The sequence below is a fragment of the Oncorhynchus masou genome, chromosome 23 (genome assembly GCF_036934945.1).
Source record: "Oncorhynchus masou masou isolate Uvic2021 chromosome 23, UVic_Omas_1.1, whole genome shotgun sequence".
Lineage (NCBI taxonomy): Eukaryota > Metazoa > Chordata > Actinopteri > Salmoniformes > Salmonidae > Oncorhynchus > Oncorhynchus masou.
The window spans coordinates 59,847,221-59,868,089 of record NC_088234.1 but is presented as its reverse complement, the minus strand read 5'-3'; the positions used below and the strand labels follow the sequence as shown (position 1 = coordinate 59,868,089).

Here is a 20,869-nt window from a genome sequence, read left to right as displayed (position 1 = left end):
CTAGCCACCGGGCTAATGATTTATGGCCTTAACATGATCTAGCTACCAGCCTAGTGCTTTATGGCCTGAACATGATCTAGCCACCGGGCTAATGCTTTATGGCCTAAACATGATCTAGGACACCGGGCTAGTGCTTTATGGCTTAAACATGATCTATCCACCGGGCTAGTGCTTTATGGCCTAAACTTGATCTAGGACACCGGGCTAGTACTTTATGGCCTAAACATGATCTAGGACACCGGGCTAGTGCTTTATGGCCTAACATGATCTAGCTACCAGGCTAGTGCTTTATGGCCTAAACATGATCTAGCTACCAGGCTAGTGCTTTATGGCCTAAACATGATCTAGCTACCAGGCTAGTGCTTTATGGCCTAAACATGATCTTGCCACCGGGCTAATGCTTTATGGCCTAAACATGATCTAGGACACCGGGCTAGTGCTTTATGGCCTAAACATGATCTAGCTACTAGGCTAGTGCTTTATGGCCTAAACATGATCTAGCTACCAGGCTAGTGCTTTATGGCCTAAACATGATCTAGCCACCTGGCTAGTGCTTTATGGCCTAAACATGATCTAGCCACCGGGCTAGTGCTTTATGGCCTAAACATGATCTAGGACACCGGGCTAGTGCTTTATGGCCTAAACATGATCTAGGACACCGGGCTAGTGCTTTATGTCCTGACCATGATCTAGCCACCGGGCTAGTGCTTTATGGCCTAACCATGATCTAGCTACCAGGCTAGTGCATTATGGCCTAAACATGATCTATCTTCCAGGCTAGTGCTTTATGGCCTAAACATGATCTAGCCACCAGGCTGGTGCTTTATGGCCTGAACATGATCTAGCCACCAGGCTAGTGCTTTATGGCCTGAACATGATCTAGCCACCAGGCTAATGCTTTGTGGCCTAAACATGTAACTGATCGGATGACTGACTGTTTGATTAACAGGTGAGGACTTCGAGGTGGTGCAGCAGGAGATCATTGTGATGAAGGACTGCAAACACTCCAACATCGTGGCCTACTTCGGCAGCTATCTCCGGTAAGACTGGCATACTGATAGATCCGGTATGGATAGACAGTATTACAACTCTCTGAAGTTGGGCTCAAATGATACAGCTATTTCAGGCATGAAATTGACTATGTCGTCGTTTTGGATGCAGCAAAATTTAAAGTACAGCTAAAATGTCCGTCTTTGGTCTAATCGAGACTTGTTGTCTGATTGGGACAGCACGACTCACAGCATCAGTCTTGCTATCTTGTGGTCTGTCCCTTCTCCTTCAGGAGAGATAAATTATGGATCAGCATGGAGTACTGCGGAGGAGGATCTCTGCAGGATATTTATCACGGTAGTACACACACACACACACACACACACACACACACACACACACACACACACACACACACACACACACACACACACACACACACACACACACACACACACGTGCGCACATAGTCTCTTCAAGCACACACCCGTTCCCACATTCACAAAGTTACTCACACTGTGGTGACCTATGCATTCACCCATGCTCACAGTCACCCTAAGAGAATAGCTGTGTTTTCATCTAAAAACAGGCCATAAAGCACAATAGATGAAAGCTTGTTACAATCAATATCCACACTTTCCACTCTCCCACTTAAGCTGTCATAGCCAGCCAGCCAGCCAGCACAGTAAATAGCACTCGTAAGTCAAACATCTGGTGTTGATCTCAAACGTGTGTATGAAATGCTTCAGATACTTTGCCTTGCTCTTAACCTCTGCCCTCTTCCTCCCTCCTGTCCAGTGACTGGGCCTCTGTCCGAGTCTCAGATTGCGTATATGTCACGGGAAACCCTCCAGGTACCTTTTGTTCCCCTGCTGACGTGTGAATCCACGGGTCTGATGGACTAAGAATTAGTGATATGTTGTTTTCTCCCTTCCTTACAGGGTTTGTACTATCTCCACAACAAAGGCAAAATGCACAGAGACATTAAGGTAATACCATGTCAATGATGGCAATAAGTGTGCTTTCAAGTAGAGACGATTGACTTTCAAACCTTGTTTGGTGTGGTTATTTTTTGCCTGACCCTATAACTTTTTCTCATAGGGAGCAAATATTCTATTGACAGACAACGGCTATGTAAAATTAGGTAAGGTCTTTGACAACCATTGCTTTCCCTTCAACCAGGTATCAGTTCCCAAAGCCTCACCTTGACTACTTAGGCTGCGTTCACACAATTCAGATATTTTTTTGCCACTAATTGGTCTTCTGGCCAATCACATCAGATCTTTCCAAATCAGATCTGGCTAGAGCCTGTCTAAACACAGCCTAAGTTACCTACTGTATTAGAATAAGATCTCACAATATCTCTTATATTTTGCTCATTTTCTCTCAATTTCCCCTCTTTCTCCTTAGCTGACTTTGGTGTATCAGCACAGATTACTGCCACACTGGCTAAGAGGAAGTCCTTCATTGGAACTCCATACTGGTGAGCTTCACCCCTGGTCCCTCCCCTTGGTGTAACACTGGGTGGGCTCTGACATGATGGTGTGGTTAATGGACGTATTGATCTTAGGATGTGACAGACCATTCATATTGCTCTGGACAGTGTTATGATTAGTGTTATGGCTGGAATTGATTGACTCACAATCATTTAACATGACTCTCCACTTAACATGACTGATGTTAAGTACTCTTGTATTTTTTGATCCCTATTTTCCCTCTCCCTCCTCTCAGGATGGCTCCAGAGGTGGCAGCAGTGGAGAGGAAGGGAGGCTACAACCAGCTGTGTGATATCTGGGCCGTGGGCATCACTGCCATTGAGCTGGCCGAGCTGCAGCCTCCTATGTTTGACCTGCACCCCATGAGGTATTATGTGTGCTGGGGGATGTGTGAATGAAGCCTTGACAATGTGATGTGATGCTGGATATTTCTTGCACTTTTTGTTCTACCAACCAAGTCTATTTTCTTACTTTCCAGGGCCCTTTTCTTGATGACAAAGAGTAATTTCCAGCCGCCCAAATTGAAAGACAAAGGGAAGTGGTAAGGGTTCATGTTCTCCTCTGTGAATAGCAGGGATTGGAAACTGTTCAGGGAACAGAACCGAAAACCGGAAAAGAACCAACATTTTCAAGGAACGGAACGAAAGTGATCAGTACTGGAATGGAACCATTATTTAAAATGCTGGGAACTGGTTAATTTACATTTTAGTCATTTAGCAGAAGCTCTTATCAAAAGCAACTTTTAAATTTAAAAAAAATTTTTTTACTAGGCAAGTCAGTTAAGAACAAACTCTTATTTTCAATGACGGCCTAGGAACAGTGGGTTAACTGCCTGTTCAGGGGCAGAACGCCAGATTTGTACCTTGCCAGCTCGGGGATTTGAACTTGCAACCTTTCGGTTACCAGTCCAACGCTCTAACCACTAGGCTACCCTGCCGCCCTTATTGTAGTGCATGCATACATTTTCATGCTTTTTCCCCCCGTACTAGTCCCACGTGGGAATCGAACCCACAACTCCATGCTCTACCAACTGAGACACACGGGAACGTTCTTTTACGTTCCAGGCATTTCTCTAGTCCCACAAAAAAATGCAACAAAGCGCCTATGCAAAGTCCTCACTCTGTCACTCAGAAACATATTCCAGTGTCTGCCTGCAAGCTGAAAATGTTTGTCAGTGTATGTGCATGTTTAGGCTACTGTAGCCCCTCCCCTCTCCGAAGCATAGGCTACTGTAGCCCCCCCTCTGAAGCATAGGCTACTGTAGCCCCTCCCCCCTCTGAAGCGTAGGCTACTGTAGCCCCTCCCCTCTCCGAAGCATAGGCTACTGTAGCCCCTCCCCTCTCCGAAGCATAGGCTACTGTAGCCCCCCCTCTGAAGCATAGGCTACTGTAGCCCCTCCCCACTCTGAAGCGTAGGCAACTGTAGCCCCTCCCCCCTCTGAAGTATAGGCTACTGTACTGGCATTGCAATCGTGACTCAGAAGATAGGGAGAGAGATTTTCTTTATTAACTAGAGAAGAATGAATTAACTTTTTTCATGCTAGTTAAGGATATTATAGGCCAGGGCTCTCCAACCCTGTTCCTGGAGAGCTACCCTGTAGGTTTTCAATTCAACCCCAGTTGTAACTCACCTGGTTCAGCTTATCAACCAGCTAATTATTAGAATCAGGTGTGATAGATTAGGGTTGGAGTGAAAACCTACAGGACAGGAGCTCTCCAGGAACAGGGTTGGGGAGCCCTGGCCTATAATATCCTTAACTAGCATGGAAAAAGTTCATTCATTCTTCTCTAGTTAATAACTGGGTTCTGCTATAGGAACTGGGTTATAGGAACTGGGTTCCTGCTATAGGCCTAGTTTTCACGGTTCATGTTGGATTTATAAACTTCAAGAAGGCAAGATGTTTTATTAATTCTGGTGCCACTCTGCACACACAATCTTGTTAGCTATCTAGCTCAAAGGACATTCAAAGTTCCTCCATGGAAGCCACATGTATAAATCTGTGATAATGCATTCAGATAATGCATGTCTGAAGATGTCAAGTAGAGTTCGACACAGGAACAGGACTCCGGAGGGTCTTGCGGGATTCTGTCAGGAGTGAAGTTCGGGACAGGACAGGATCAACAGTCTACAGGAACGGGCAGTACAGGAATAGTTTTTTTTGGGCATAAATATGTCATTTGTGGAGCATTTTGTAAAAACACCAACTCCGTTGGCTTGGCCTAATATAGTTAATAAAAATAAATAGAAAATAATATGTAGATTTCACCCTTCTGTCGGCTCAATCTCGCACCTTGATCCAGTAATACATGTCTTGTAAGAAATGCTGCTGTTTAAACAAATAGGCTATCAACTGGATAGTGGGACAAGCAGCCTCAAGCAGTATACCTGCTCTACTCACTTTACCGTCAAGCCCAATTCTTCGTGTATTTAACTAAACCCATGCCTTCTGCTGGGAAGAGGGAAATGATAAATCTGTTTTTGTCAGTGTATGTGCATGTTTAGGCTACTGTAGCCCCTTCCCAATTCGACTTGTGTAGTACTGCCGCTGTTCATATATGGGCAGTGCTCAGCTGGAGGCTACAGATTTATGCCGATGCTGTTATGTGCAGACCATCCTGCTGGGGTCTCTGTCCTCATCCTCCAGCCTTAATCGATATACATTTAGGTCATTTAGAATATGCTCTTATCCAGAGAGACTTAGGCCTACAGTCAGTGCATTTAACTGAAATAGGGAAGACAACCACATCTCAGTCGCATATTGCATGACTGAAATTATTTTCAATACTTCCTAATTCTGGATCCACATGAGCACGGGACGGGAGTGATTTTTATCGGGACGGGACAGGAAAGTTCTGGGGTTATAGAACTGTTGCGGGATCAGGACCGTACAGGGAAAAAAATTACGGGACAAACATTGCCCACATATTAATACATTTTCACTCCCATATCAATCTCTAATTCCCAGTGCTTCAAGCCTCCTCCTGAAACCTCTCTCACTCTCTCCCCACCTGCTAAATTTTAGCCGCTTCTTGCGCCAAAGACTACACTTGTCTATCCATTACGCATGTTAACAACCAGCTTGCCTGCTCTATGTGCGCTGATTGGTGAAGTCATTAAATGAGCTAAATGTAAACTGTTGGATTTCACAGGTTACAAAAGGAACAGAAAGGAACAATATAAACCCTAACTTTTTGGGAGTTCCAACTTTATTTTGCTGGTCGGAACAGTGGAACGGAACCCCCAAAAATGTTGATTCTGTTCAGAATGAAACAATTAGAAAATAATTTAGGTTCCAACCCCTGATTTTTCAATTCATATTACAATCATAAATGCTCTAACATGTATCTGTTTGTTTTGTCTCCTCCTATGAAAGGGGAAATAATTTCCATCATTTTGTCAAATTGTCCCTGACGAAAAATCCCAAGAAGAGGCCAACAGCAGAGAAACTATTACAGGTACCCCCAGTCTAAATGGAAGCACTAGATTTCAGTGTCTGTCAAGAAAACACGTTAACCAGCCAATCATTGATCACCAGTTTAGAGAAGTGGAAAAGCAATGGCCATCCTGTAGGCTGTGACCTCACATCCTCTTCCTGTGTCCACAGCACCCATTTGTGTCACAGCCTCTCAGTCGAACCCTGGCCATCGAGCTGCTGGACAAAGCCAACAACCCAGACCACACCACATACAATGACTTTGATGATGATGACCCTGAACCAGAGGTACAGTCACCACCCCAACCTTTACAGCTCCAGGTTTATCCAATCAAATGGCAGGATGAAGACTGACACCTCTCCTCATTGGTCTTACCATCGTCCTGATCTCTTTACTGTCCGAGTTCTACATATTTTCTCTCTCCTCCATTATCCCTCTCTCTGCTCCTTCCTCAGTTTAAGTATAGGGGCCACTTCCTTCCCATCACCCCTGGGGCTCGGCGAGCTCCTCGCTTTGCCATCCGCAAGAAGGTACCAGTGTGGCCTGCATTAGAACTGCACCAGTACCTTGGTGATCAGTACCTGTAGTAACAGAGCACTAACTAACACCAATCTGTGTGTGCTCAGGTAGAGTGGACCTTGTCAATGAACCCTGCTCATGGAGTTGGTGTTACTTACTTTGTTCAATCTATCTGCATGTGGGATTTTGAAGATTGTGTTTTAGGTGTGAATAGGCTATTTTTTATTTTACCAGGTATGTTGACTGAGAACACATTCTCATTTACAGCAACGACCTGGGGAATAGTTACAGGGGAGAGGAATGAGCCAATTGTAAACTGGTGACAGTATGAGGGCTAGATTGGGGAATTTAGCCAGGACACCAGGGTTAACACCCCTACTCTTACAATAAGTTCCATGGGATCTTTAGTGACCACAGAGAGTCAGGACACCCATTTAACATCCCATCCAAAATATGTCCCCAATCACTGCACTGGGGAAAGAGTGCCTCCTGGCCCTCCAACACCACTTCCAGCAGCGTCTGGTCTCCCATCCAGGGACTAACTCTGCTTGGCTTCAGAAGCAAGCCAGCAGTGGTATGCTGCTGGCGCAGTGTGGTATGCTGCTGCTGGTTCAGGGTGGTATGCTGCTGTGGTATGCTGCCGTGGTATGCTGCTGGCGCAGGGTGGTATGCTGCTGGCGCATGGTGGTATGCTGCTGCTGCATGGTGGTATGCTGCTGCTGGTGCAGGGTGGCATGCTGCTGGTGCAGGGTGGCATGCTGCTGGCGCAGGGTGGCATGCTGGTGCAGGGTGGTATGCTGCTGCTGGCGCAGGGTGGTATGCTGCTGCTGGCGCAGGGTGGTATTTCTACTGCTGGCGCAGGGTGGTATTTCTACTGCTGGCGCATGGTGGTATTCTGCTGGCGCAGGGTGGTATGCTGCTGCTGGCACAGGGTGGTATGCTGCTGCTGGCGCAGGGTGGTATTTCTACTGCTGGTGCAGGGTGGTATTTCTACTGCTGGCGCAGGGTGGTATGCTGCTGCTGGCACAGGGTGGTATGCTGCTGCTGGTGCAGGGTGGTATGCTCCTGCTGGCGCAGGATGGTATGCTGCTGCTGACACAGGGTGGAATGCTGCTGCTGGTGCAGGGTGGTATGCTCCTGCTGGCGCAGGATGGTATGCTGCTGCTGGTGCAGGGTGGTATGCTCCTGCTGGTGCAGGGTGGTATGCTGCTGCTGGCACAGGGTGGTATGCTGCTGCTGGTGCAGGGTGGTATGCTCCTGCTGGCGCAGGATGGTATGCTGCTGCTGACACAGGGTGGAATGCTGCTGCTGGCGCAGGGTGGTATGCTGCTGGCTACATGCAATTAAACTGAGAATAAGTTACTCCCAGCTCAAACATTCCTTCTATTGTTTTTGTACATTGGTTTGTTAAAGCTAATCTTAACAAGCTTGTGATTTGTCTGGCTATGTGCTAGGCCAAAGGTGGGTGTAGTGCATGAACATGCATATAGTAATTAGAACTTGTTAGGTATGCTGAGGTGAGGTCGAGCTGCAGGGTTCTATCTATATGTAGTGTGTATATATCAGTATGTGTTTGGTCTCACAAGAAGACTGGTAAAGGAAACTTCCACCAAAGTCAATGGATAATGTGTGAATTTGAGCTCCTTGATCTGCATCTTTTGTTTTTGTTGAGACGTCTCCTGCTGCCTTGCGTTGCCATGGTTTAATTGCCTGTTTGCAGTGTGGTCTGTCTTTGCTGTGTTCTGTTGCTGCCGTGGAGGCGGAGAGGTCGTTGTGACTGACTGGGCCATTGTTCTAATTTTCCCTGACTCATGGGTCAGAGATCAGAACAGTTTCAGTCCCTTCAAATATACACATCTTAGTGACAGTAGATTCTCTTGGATGCTCAGCACTATTCTTTTCCCTCAGAGAGGTTGAATTATGTTTTTGTTAGATGATGAATTTTGCACAGGATTTAATAGTACTACTGTACAGTTATTGGACTGAGGAATGACACTAATTTAAGCATTATTGTAATTTTAAGCATTATGAGTTGGGTTATGTGTGCGTGATGATGATGTGTGTGTATATGTACAGTTGAAGTTGGAAGTTTACATATACCGTAGCCAAATATATTCAAACTCAGTTTTTCACAATTCCTGATATTTAATCAGAGTGAAAGTTCCCTGTCTAAGGTCAGTTAGGATCACCACTTTATTTTTTAGAATGTGAATTGTCAGAATAATAGTAGAGAGAATGATTTCTTTCAGATTTGATTTCTGTCATCACATTCCCAGTGGGTCAGAAGTTTACATACACTCAATTAGTATATCGTATCATTGCCTTTAAATTGTTTAACTTGGGTCAAACGTTTCAGGTAGCCTTCCACAAGCTTCCCACTGTAAGTTGGGTGAATTTTGGCCCATTCCTCCTGACAGAGCTGGCGTAACTGAGTCAGGTTTGTAGGCCTCCTTGCTCGCACACACTTTTTCAGTTCTGCCCACACATTTTCTATTGGATTGAGGTCAGGGCGTTGTGATGGCCACTCCAGTACCTTGATTTTGTTGTCCTTAAGACATTTTGCCACAACTTTGGAAGTATGCTTGGGGTCATTGTCCATTTGGAAGACCCATTTGCGGCCAAGCTTTAACTTTCTGACTGATGTCTTGAGATGGTGCTTCAATATATCCACATAATTTTCCTCCTCATGATGCCATTTATTTTGTGAAGTGCACCAGTCCCTCCTGCAGCAAAGCACACCCGGTTGCTTCACGGTTGGGATGGTGTTCTTCGGCTTGCAAGCCTCCCCTTGTTTCCTCTAAACATAACAATGGTCATTATTGCCAAACAGTTCTATTTTTGTTTCATCAGACCAGAGGACATTTCTCCAAAATGTATGATCTTTGTCCCCATGTGCAGCTACAAACTGTAGTCTGGCTTTTTATGGCTGTTTTGGAGCCGTGGCTTCTTCCTTGCTGAGCGGCCATTCAGGTTGTCGATATAGGACTTGTTTTACTGTGGATATAGATATTTTGTACATGTTTCCTCCAGCATCTTCACAAGGTCCTTTGCTGTTGTTCTGGGATTGATTTGAACTTTTCGCACCAAAGTACGTTCATCTCTAGGAGACAGAACGCGTCTCCTTCCTGAGCGGTATGACGGCTGCGTGGTCCCATGGTGTTTATACTTGTGTACCTTTGTTTGTACAGATGAACGTGGTAACTTCAGGTGTTTGGAAATTGCTCACAGACTTGAACCAGACTTGTGGAGGTCTACAATTTTTTCCCTGAGGTCTTGGCTGATTTCTTTTAATTTTCCCATGATGTCAAGCAAAGAGGCACTGCGTTTGAAGGTAGGCCTTGAAATACATCCACAAGTACACCTCCAATTGACTCAAATGATGTCAAGCAAAGAGGCACTGCGTTTGAAGGTAGGCCTTGAAATACATCCACAAGTACACCTCTAATTGACTCAAATGATGTCAATTAGCCTATCAAAAGCTTCTAAAGCCATGACACCATTTTCTGGAATTTTCCAAGCTGTTTAAAGGCACAGTCAACTTAGTGTATGTAAACGTCTGACCTACTGGAATTGTAATACAGTGAATTATAAGTGAAATAATCTGTCTGTAAACAATTGTTGGAAAAATGACTTGTGTCATGCACAAAGTAGATGTCCTAACCAACTTGTCAAAACTACAGTTTTTGACAAGAAATTTGTGGAGTGGTTGAAGAACGCGTTTTAATGACTCCAACCTAAGTGTATGTAAACTTCCGACTTCAACTGTATGTAATGTATGTGTCTTGGATATTTAGGTCTTCTATTCTGTTTTCTTCCTGACAGTCTCCTGTGTCTGTTCCCCATCGGATTCGCTCCACCAGCAGGAGCACCAGGGAAGGGAAGACACTGTCTGAGATCACCTGTAAGTGTCTGTGCGACTGGACCGGTTTCCCGGACCCAGATTGAGCCGACTCCTGGACTACAAAGCATGCTTTGAAGAATCACCATTGAATGTGCTTTTTAGTCCAGGAGTAGGCTGACTCTGTGTGGCTGTGGTGGATTCAGTTTGATCAGTCGGTGGTTATTGGCAGTGTGCTTAATCTGTGGTGTGGAGTGACTGACACATTCATTTCTTTGTGAGTTCATGGTAATCACAGTTTAGTGAACCTCTGTCTGTCAGGATTAACATTGGCATGAGTATAATCTACTCTTTTCAGCTTCCACAGATGAACGGCTCCTCAAACCGTGCAGTGAAGGAGCACACACACACACACACACTCCTCTGTTAAAGTACCTCAACACACTCACTCATCTATCTCTACCTGCAGCTGTACAGTTAAACGTCTCTCTCTCTCTCTCTCTCTCTCTCTCTATTGCTTTTTCTCTCTCTCTCTCTCTCTCTCTCTCTCTCTCTCTCTCTCTCTCTATTGCTTTCACTCTCTCTCTCTCTCTCTCTCTCTCTCTCTCTCTCTCTCTCTCTCTCTCTCTCTCTCTCTCTCTCTCTCTCTCTCTCTCTCTCTCTATTGCTCTCTCTCTCCCTAGTTGGCCAGGTGAAGTTTGACCCCCCGTTGAGGAAGGAGACAGAGCCCCATCATGAGCTGGTGAGTAGCCTGGTCCTGCAGTGTCCCCCTGATACAACTGTGGCTGAACCCTGTGTGTCGGTGCGTAACAGGAAAAAGAAACATAGGCCCCATTAGCTGAGACTCTGCTGAAGTTTAAATCCCAAATAATGCATTTCTGATCTCAAGTATTCCATATTATAAATGTCCCAGTGTAGCATATTCTCTGTCCTTTTTTCTCCTAAATTTGTCTGAATGCGCCCCTGGCTGAGGTTTCAGTGCAGGGTTCATACGGCATGCATGGCCACCCCTCTTCTCTCCCCTCACTCATCCCTCACTCCCATCCCTCACTCCCATCCCTCACTCCCTACCTCTCTGATCCATCCTCTCCCCTGCTTTAATCCCTTTCTCTGATTGCATGGCCACCCCTCTTCTCTCCCCTCACTCATCCCTCACTCATCCCTCACTCATCCCTCACTCCCTACCTCTCTGATCCATCCTCTCCTCTGCTTTAATCCCTTTCTCTGATTGCATGGCATTAACTTTGAAATAACGGGTCTTTCTCACTCTGCCTGTTGAACAGCCCGACTCTGACCCTTTTTTGGACTGTGCAGAAGAGCTGTACCACACGGCGAGATCTAATCTGGTATTTTCACACATCTCTCCATTTCTTCTTCTGGGTCGTCTCTCTTCTTCTTAGCGCTTAAATGTCCTCTTTCAGTTTGCCTTGTCTCTTTCGTGGAGTGTCTAAGTTTGATGGATGTCAGTAACTGTTTGTTAATTTGTGTCTGTGAAGCCGCCTTCACCTCATTTGCTGTTTCTGTTGTTATTCTGGTCTTATGTAAGTTGTTATTTGAAATGGATGGTCTTCAACCACACAACGTGTTAGACCTCACCAGCATATCTAAGGCTGTTGAGAGAGAAGGATGGGGGAAAACTGTTTCGAGGGAGAGGAATGGGGGGGATGGGGGAAAACTGTTTCGAGGGAGAGGAATGGGGGGGATGGGGGAAAACTGTATAGAGGGAGAGGAATGGGGGATGGGGGAAAACTGTTAGAGGGAGGGAGAGGAATGGGGGGGGGGGAAAACTGTTTGGGGGAGAGGAATGGGGGATGGGGAAAACTGTTTCGAGGGAGAGGAATGGGGGGATGGGGGAAAACTGTATAGAGGGAGAGGAATGGGGGATGGGGAAAACTGTATAGAGGGAGAGGAATGGAGGGATGGGGAAAACTGTTTCGAGAGGGGAGGAGGAGGGATGGAGGGGGGGAAAACTGTTTCGAGGGAGAGGAATGGGGGGGATGGGGGAAAACTGTATAGAGGGAGAGGAATGGGGGGGATGGGGGAAAACTGTATAGAGGGAGAGGAATGGAGGGATGGGGAAAACTGTATAGAGAGAGAGGAATGGAGGGATGGGGAAAACTGTATAGAGAGAGAGGAATGGAGGGATGGGGGAAAACTGTATAGAGAGAGAGGAATGGAGGGATGGGGAAAACTGTATAGAGAGAGAGGAATGGAGGGATGGGGAAAACTTTATAGAGGGAGAGGAATGGAGGGATGGGGGAAAACTGTATAGAGAGAGAGGGGAATGGAGGGATGGGGAAAACTGTATGGAGGGAGAGGAATGGAGGGATGGGGGGAACTGTATAGAGAGAGAGGGGAAAACTGTATGGAGAGGAATGGAGGGAAAACTGTATAGAGAGAGGGGAATGGAGGGATGGGGAAAACTGTATAGAGAGAGAGGAATGGAGGGATGGGGAAAACTGTATAGAGAGAGAGGAATGGAGGGATGGGGAAAACTGTATAGAGAGAGAGAGGAATGGAGGGATGGGGAAAACTTTATAGAGGGAGAGGAATGGAGGGATGGGGGAAAACTGTATAGAGAGAGGGGAATGGAGGGATGGGGACAACTGTATAAAGGGAGAGGAATGGAGGGATGGGGAAAACTGTATAGAGGGAGAGGAATGGAGGGATGGGGAAAACTGTATAGAGAGAGAGGAATGGAGGGATGGGGAAAACTGTATAGATAGAGGAATGGAGGGATGGGGGAGAGGAATTAAGGGATGGGGAAAACTGTATGGAGGGAGAGGAATGGAGGGATGGGGGAAACTGTATAGAGAGAGAGGAATGGAGGGATGGGGAAAACTGTATAGAGAGAGAGGAATGGAGGGATGGGGAAAACTGTATAGAGGGAGAGGAATGGAGATGGGGATATGGAGGGATGGAGGGATGGGGAAAACTGTATGGAGGGAATGAAGGGATGGGGAAAACTATATAGAGGGAGAGGAATGGAGGGATAGGGGGAAAACTGTATAGAGAGAGAGGAATGGAGGGATGGGGGAATATAGAGGGAGAGGAATGGAGGGATGGGGAAAACTGTATAGAGATAGAGGAATGGAGGGATGGGGAAAACTGTATAGAGAGAGAGAGGAATGGAGGGATGGGGAAAACTGTATAGAGAGAGGAATGGAGGGAAACTGGAGAGGAATGGAGGGATGGGGAAAATAGAGGAAGAGGAATGGAGGGATGGGGAAAACTGTATAGAGGAGAGGAATGGAGGGATGGGGAAAACTGTATAGGAGAGGAATGGAGGGATGGGGAAAACTGTATAGAGGGAGAGGAATGGAGGGATGGGGAAAACTATATAGAGGGAGAGGAAAGAAGGGATGGGGAAAAATGTATGGAGGGAGAGGAATGGGGAGGGATGGGGATGGGGAAAACTGTATGGAGGGAGGAATGGAGGGATGGGGAAAACTATATAGAGGGAGAGGAATGGAGGGATGGGGGAAAACTGTATAGAGGGAGAGGAATGGAGGGATGGGGAAAACTGTATAGAGGGAGAGGAATGGAGGGATGGGGAAAACTATATAGAGGGAGAGGAATGGAGGGATGGGGAAAACTGTATGGAGGGAGAGGAATGGAGGGATGGGGAAAACTATATAGAGGGAGAGGAAGGGAGGAGGGATGGGGAAAAAATGAGGGGAGGAATGGAGGGATGGGGAAAACTGTATAGGGGAGAGGAATGGAGGGATGGGGAAAACTGTATGGAGGGAGAGGAATGGAGGGATGGGGAAAACTATATAGAGGGAGAGGAATGGAGGGATGGGGAAAACTATATAGAGGGAGAGGAATGGAGGGATGGGGAAAACTGTATAGAGGAGAGGAATGGAGGGATGGGGAAAACTGTATATGGAGGGAGAGGAATGGAGGGATGGGGAAAACTGTATGGAGGGAGAGGAATGGAGGGATGGGGAAAACTATATAGAGGGAGAGGAATGGAGGGATGGGGAAAACTATATAGAGGGAGAGGAATGGAGGGATGGGGGAAAACTATATAGAGGGAGAGGAATGAAGGGATGGGGAAAAAACTATATAGAGGGAGAGGAATGGAGGGATGGGGAAAACTGTATGGGGAGATAGAGAGGAATGGAGGGATGGGGAAAACTGTATAGAGGGAGAGGAATGAGGGAGGGATGGGGGAAAACTATATAGAGGGAGAGGAATGGAGGGATGGGGAAAACTATAGAGGGAGAGGAATGGAGGGATGGGGAAAAGAGGGAGAGGAATGGAGGGATGGGGAAAACTGTATAGAGGGAGAGGAATGGAGGGATGGGGGAAAACTGTATAGAGGGAGAGGAATGGAGGGATGGGGGAAACTGTATAGAGGGAGAGGAATGGAGGGATGGGGAAAACTGTATGGAGGGAGAGGAATGGAGGGATGGGGGAAAACTATATAGAGGGAGAGGAATGGAGGGATGGGGAAAACTGTATGGAGGGAGAGGAATGGAGGGATGGGGGAAAACTATATAGAGGGAGAGGAATGGAGGGATGGGGAAAACTATATAGAGGGAGAGGAATGGAGGGATGGGGGAAAACTGTATAGAGGGAGAGGAATGGAGGGATGGGGAAAACTGTATAGAGGGAGAGGAATGGAGGGATGGGGAAAACTGTATAGAGGGAGAGGAATGGAGGGATGGGGAAAACTGTATAGAGGGAGAGGAATGGAGGGATGGGGGAAACTGTATAGAGGGAGAGGAATGGAGGGATGGGGAAAACTGTATAGAGAGAGAGGAATGGAGGGATGGGGAAAACTGTATAGAGAGAGAGGAATGGAGCGATGGGGGAAACTGTATAGAGGGAGAGGAGTGGAGGGATGGGGAAAACTGTATAGAGAGAGAGGAATGGAGCGATGGGGGAAAGCTGTATAGAGGGAGAGAAATGGAGGGATGGGGAAAACTATATGGAGGGGGAGGAATGGAGGGATGGGGGAAACTGTATAGAGGGGGGGGGAACCTGTATAGATGGGGAGGGATGGGGGAAAACTATATAGAGGGAGAGGAATGGAGGGATGGGGAAAACTATATAGAGGGAGAGGAATGCAGGGATGGGGAAAACTATATAGAGGGAGAGGAAAGGAGGGATGGGTCAAACTATATAGAGGGAGAGGAATGGAGAGATAGGGGAAAAACTGTATAGATAGAGAGGAATGGAGGGATGGGGGAAAACTGTATAGAGGGAGAGGAATGGAGGGATGGGGGAAAACTATATAGATGGAGAGGAATGGGGGGATGGGGGAAAACTGTATAGATGGAGAGGAATGGAGGGATGGGGGAAAACTGTATAGAGGGAGAGGAATGGGGGATGGAGGGGGGGAAAACTGTATAGAGGGAGAGGAATGGGGGGATGGGGGAAAACTGTATAGAGGGAGAGGAATGGAGGGATGGGGAAAACTGTATAGAGGGAGAGGAATGGAGGGATGGGGAAAACTGTAGAGGGAGAGGGAGATGGGGGATGGAGGAATGGAGGGATGGGGGAAAACTATATAGAGGGAGAGGAATGGAGGGATGGGGAAAACTGTATGGAGGGAGAGGAATGGAGGGATGGGGGAAAACTGTATAGAGGGAGAGGAATGGAGGGATGGGGAAAACTGTATAGAGGGAGAGGAATGGGGGATGGGGAAAAGGAGGAATGGAGGGATGGGGAAAACTATATAGAGGGAGAGGAATGGAGGGATGGGGAAAACTGTATAGAGGGAGAGGAATGGAGGGATGGGGAAAACTGTATAGAGGAGAGGGAGAGGAATGGAGGGATGGGGAAAACTATATAGAGGGAGAGGAATGGAGGGATGGGGAAAACTATATAGAGGGAGAGGAATGGAGGGATGGGGAAAACTATATAGAGGGAGAGGAATGGAGGGATGGGGAAAACTGTATAGAGGGAGAGAGGAATGGAGGGATGGGGGAAAACTATATAGAGGGAGAGGAATGGAGGGATGGGGAAAACTATATAGAGGGAGAGGAATGGAGGGATGGGGAAAACTGTATAGAGGGGAGAGGAATGGAGGGATGGGGGAAAACTATAGGGAGAGGAATGGAGGGATGGGGAAAAATGGTATGGAGGGATGGAGGGATGGGGAAAACTGTATAGAGGGAGAGGAATGGGGGGAAACTGTATAGAGGGAGAGGAATGCAGGGATGGGGAAAACTATATAGAGGGAGAGGAATGGAGGGATGGGGAAAACTATATAGAGGGAGAGGAATGGAGGGATGGGGAAAACTGTATAGAGGGAGAGGAATGGAGGGATGGGGAAAACTATATAGAGGGAGAGGAATGGAGGGATGGGGAAAACTGTATAGAGGGAGAGGAATGGAGGGATGGGGGAAAACTATATAGAGGGAGAGGAATGGAGGGATGTATAGGGGAATGGAGGGATGGGGAAAATATAGGAGAGAATGGAGAGGAATGGAGGGATGGGGAAAACTATATAGAGGGAGAGGAATGGAGGGATGGGGAAAACTGTATAGAGGGAGAGGAATGGAGGGAGAGGGGGAAAACTATATAGAGGGAGAGGAATGGAGGGACGGGGGAAAACTGTATAGAGGGAGAGGAATGGAGGGATGGGGAAAACTGTATGGAGGGAGAGGAATGGAGGGATGGGGAAAACTGTAGAGGGAGAGGAATGGAGGGATGGGGAAAACTGTATGGAGGGAGAGGAATGGAGGGATGGGGAAAACTATATAGAGGGAGAGGAATGGAGGGATGGGGAAAACTATATAGAGGGAGAGGAATGGATGGGGATGGGGATAAGAGGGATGGGGAGGAAAACTGTAGGGAGAGGAATGGAGGGATGGGGAAAACTGTATAGATGGGGAGAGATGAATGGAGGGATGGGGAAAACTGTATAGATGGAGAGGAATGGAGGGATGGGGAAAACTGTATAGAGAGGAGAGGAATGGAGGGATGGGGGAAAACTGTATAGAGGGAGAGGAATGGAGGGATGGGGAAAACTATATAGAGGGAGAGGAATGGAGGGATGGGGAAAACTGTATAGAGGAATGGAGGAATAGAGGGAGAGGAATGGGGGAAAACTATATAGAGGGAGAGGAATGGAGGGATGGGGGAAAACTGTATAGAGGGAGAGGAATGGAGGGATGGGGAAAACTGTATAGAGGGAGAGGAATGGAGGGATGGGGGGGAAAACTGTATAGAGGGAGAGGAATGGAGGGATGGGGGAAAACTGTATAGAGGAATGGAGGGATGGGGAGACTGGAAGAGAGGAATGGAGGGATGGGGAAAACTGTATAGAGGAATGGAGGGATGGGGAAAACTGTATAGAGGGAGAGGAATGGAGGGATGGGGAAAACTATATAGAGGGAGAGGAATGGAGGGATGGGGAAAACTGTATAGAGGGAGAGGAATGGAGGGATGGGGAAAACTATATAGAGGGGAGGGAGGAATGGGGGATGGGGAAAACTGTATAGAGGGAGAGGAATGGAGGGATGGGGAAAACTATATAGAGGGAGAGGAATGGAGGGATGGGGGAAACTGTATAGAGTGAGGGGATACTGTATGGATGGGGAGGGATGGGGGGAGAGGAATGGAGGGATGGGGAAACTGTATAGAGGGAGAGGAATGGAGGGATGGGGAAAACTGTATAGAGAATGGAGAGGAATGGAGGGATGGGGAAACTGTATAGAGGGAGAGGAATGGAGGGATGGGGAAAACTATATAGAGGGAGAGGAATGGAGGGATGGGGATGGGAGGGATGGGGGAAAACTATATAGAGGGAGAGGAATGGAGGGATGGGGAAAACTATAGGGAGAGGAATGGAGGGATGGGGAAAATATGGAGGGAGAGGAATGGAGGGATGGGGAAAACTGTATAGAGGGAGAGGAATGGAGGGATGGGGGAAAACTATATAGAGGGAGAGGAATGGAGGGAGGGGGAAAACTATATAGAGGGAGAGGAATGGAGGGATGGGGAAATCTATATAGAGGGAGAGGAATGGAGGGATGGGGACAACTGTATAGAGGGAGAGGGATGGAGGGATGGGGAAATCTATATAGAGGGAGAGGAATGGAGCGATGGGGAAAACTATATAGATGGAGAGGAATGGGGGGATGGGGACAACTGTATAGAGGGAGAGGGATGGAGGGATGGGGAAAACTATATAGAGGGAGAGGAATGGAGCGATGGGGAAAACTGTATGGAGGGATGGGGGAGGGAAACTATATAGAGGGAGGGAGATGGGGAATGGAGGGATGAGGGGGGAAAACTATAGAGGGAGAGGGATGGAGGGATGGGGAAAACTATATAGAGGGAGAGGAATGGAGCGATGGGGAAAACTGTATAGAGGGAGAGGAATGGAGGGATGGGGGAAAACTATATAGAGGGAGAGGAATGGAGGGATGGGGGAAAACTATATAGAGGGAGAGGAATGGAGGGATGGGGAAAACTGTATGGAGGGAGAGGAATGGAGGGATGGGGAAAACTGTAGAGGGAGAGGAATGGAGGGACGGGGGAAAACTATATAGAGGGAGAGGAATGGAGGGATGGGGAAAACTGTATAGAGGGAGAGGAATGGAGGGATATAGAGGGGGGAATGGAGGGATGGGGAAAACTATATAGAGGGAGAGGAATGGAGGGATGGGGAAACTGTATAGAGGGAGAGGAATGGAGGGATGGGGAAAACTGTATAGAGGGAGAGGAATGGAGGGATGGGGAAAACTGTATAGAGGGAGAGGAATGGAGGGATGGGGAAAACTGTATGGAGGGAGAGGAATGGAGGGATGGGGGAAAACTATATAGAGGGAGAGGAATGGAGGGATGGGGAAAACTATATAGAGGGAGAGGAATGCAGGGATGGGGAAAACTATATAGAGGGAGAGGAAAGGAGGGATGGGTCAAACTATATAGAGGGAGAGGAATGGAGGGATGGGGAAAACTGTATAGAGGGAGAGGAATGGAGGGATGGGGAAAACTGTATAGAGGGAGAGGAATGGAGGGATGGGGGAAAACTATATAGAGGGAGAGGAATGGAGGGATGGGGAAAACTATATAGAGGGAGAGGAATGGAGGGATGGGGAAAACTATATAGAGGGAGAGGAATGGAGGGATGGGGAAAACTATAGAGGGAGAGGAATGGAGGGAGGAATGGAGGGATGGGGAAAACTATATAGAGGGAGAGGAATGGAGGGATGGGGAAAACTGTATGGAGGAGAGGAATGGAGGGATGGGGAAAACTATAGAGGGAGAGGAATGGAGGGACTGGGGAAAACTATATAGAGGGAGAGGAATGGAGGGATGGGGAAATCTATATAGAGGGAGAGGAATGGAGGGATGGGGACAACTGTATAGAGGGAGAGGGATGGAGGGATGGGGAAATCTATATAGAGGGAGAGGAATGGAGCGATGGGGAAAACTGTATGGAGGGATGGGGAAAACTGTAGAGGGAGAGGAATGGAGGGACGGGGGAAAACTATATAGAGAGAGAGGGATGGAGCGATGGGGAAAACTGTATGGAGGGATGGGGGAAAACTATATAGAGGGAGAGGGATGGGGGAAAACTGTATAGAGAGGAATGGAGGGATGGGGAAAACTGTATAGAGGGAGAGGAATGGAGGGATGGGGAAAACTATATAGAGGGAGAGGAATGGAGGGATGGGGAAAACTATATAGAGGGAGAGGAATGGAGGGATGGGGAAAACTGTATAGAGGGAGAGGAATGGAGGGATGGGGAAAACTGTAGAGAGAGGGAGGGAGAAAAGGAATGGAGGAGGGAGAATGGAGGGATGGGGAAAACTATATAGAGGGAGAGGAATGGAGGGATGGGGAAATCTATATAGAGGGAGAGGAATGGAGCGATGGGGAAAACTGTATGGAGGAATGGAGGGATGGGGAAAACTATATAGAGGGAGTGGAATGGAGGGATGGGGACAACTGTATAGAGGGAGAGGAATGGAGGGATGGGGGAAAACTGTAGAGGGAGAGGAATGGAGGGATGGGGGAAAACTATATAGAGGGAGAGGAATGGAGGGATGGGGGAAAACTATATAGAGGGAGAGGAATGGAGGGATGGGGAAAACTATATAGAGGGAGAGGAATGGAGGGATGGGGAAAACTATATAGAGGGAGAGGAATGGAGGGATGGGGAAAACTATATAGAGGGGAGAGGAATGGAGGGATGGGGAAAACTATATAGAGGGAGAGGAATGGAGGGATGGGGAAAACTGTATAGAGGGAGATGGGATGGGGAGAGGAACTGGAGAGGAATGGAGGGATGGGGAAAACTATATAGAGGGAGAGGAATGGAGGGATGGGGGAAAACTATATAGAGGGAGAGGAATGGAGGGATGGGGAAAACTATATAGAGGGAGAGGAATGGAGGGATGGGGGAAAACTATATAGAGGGAGAGGAATGGAGGGATGGGGAAAACTATATAGAGGGAGGGAATGGAGGGATGGGGGAAAACTATATAGAGGGAGAGGAATGGAGGGACTGGGGAAAACTATATAGAGGGAGAGGAATGGAGGGACGGGGAAACTATATGGAGAGGGAGAGGAATGGAGGGATGGGGGAAAACTATATAGAGGGAGAGGAATGGAGGGATGGGGAC

General features: G+C 47.5%; 1 pseudogene; it reads left to right on the top strand.

Moving 5' to 3' along the window:
• Positions 1–20,869, top strand: part of LOC135511136 (mitogen-activated protein kinase kinase kinase kinase 3-like) — a 91,315-nt pseudogene that overhangs the window by 50,207 nt on the left and 20,239 nt on the right.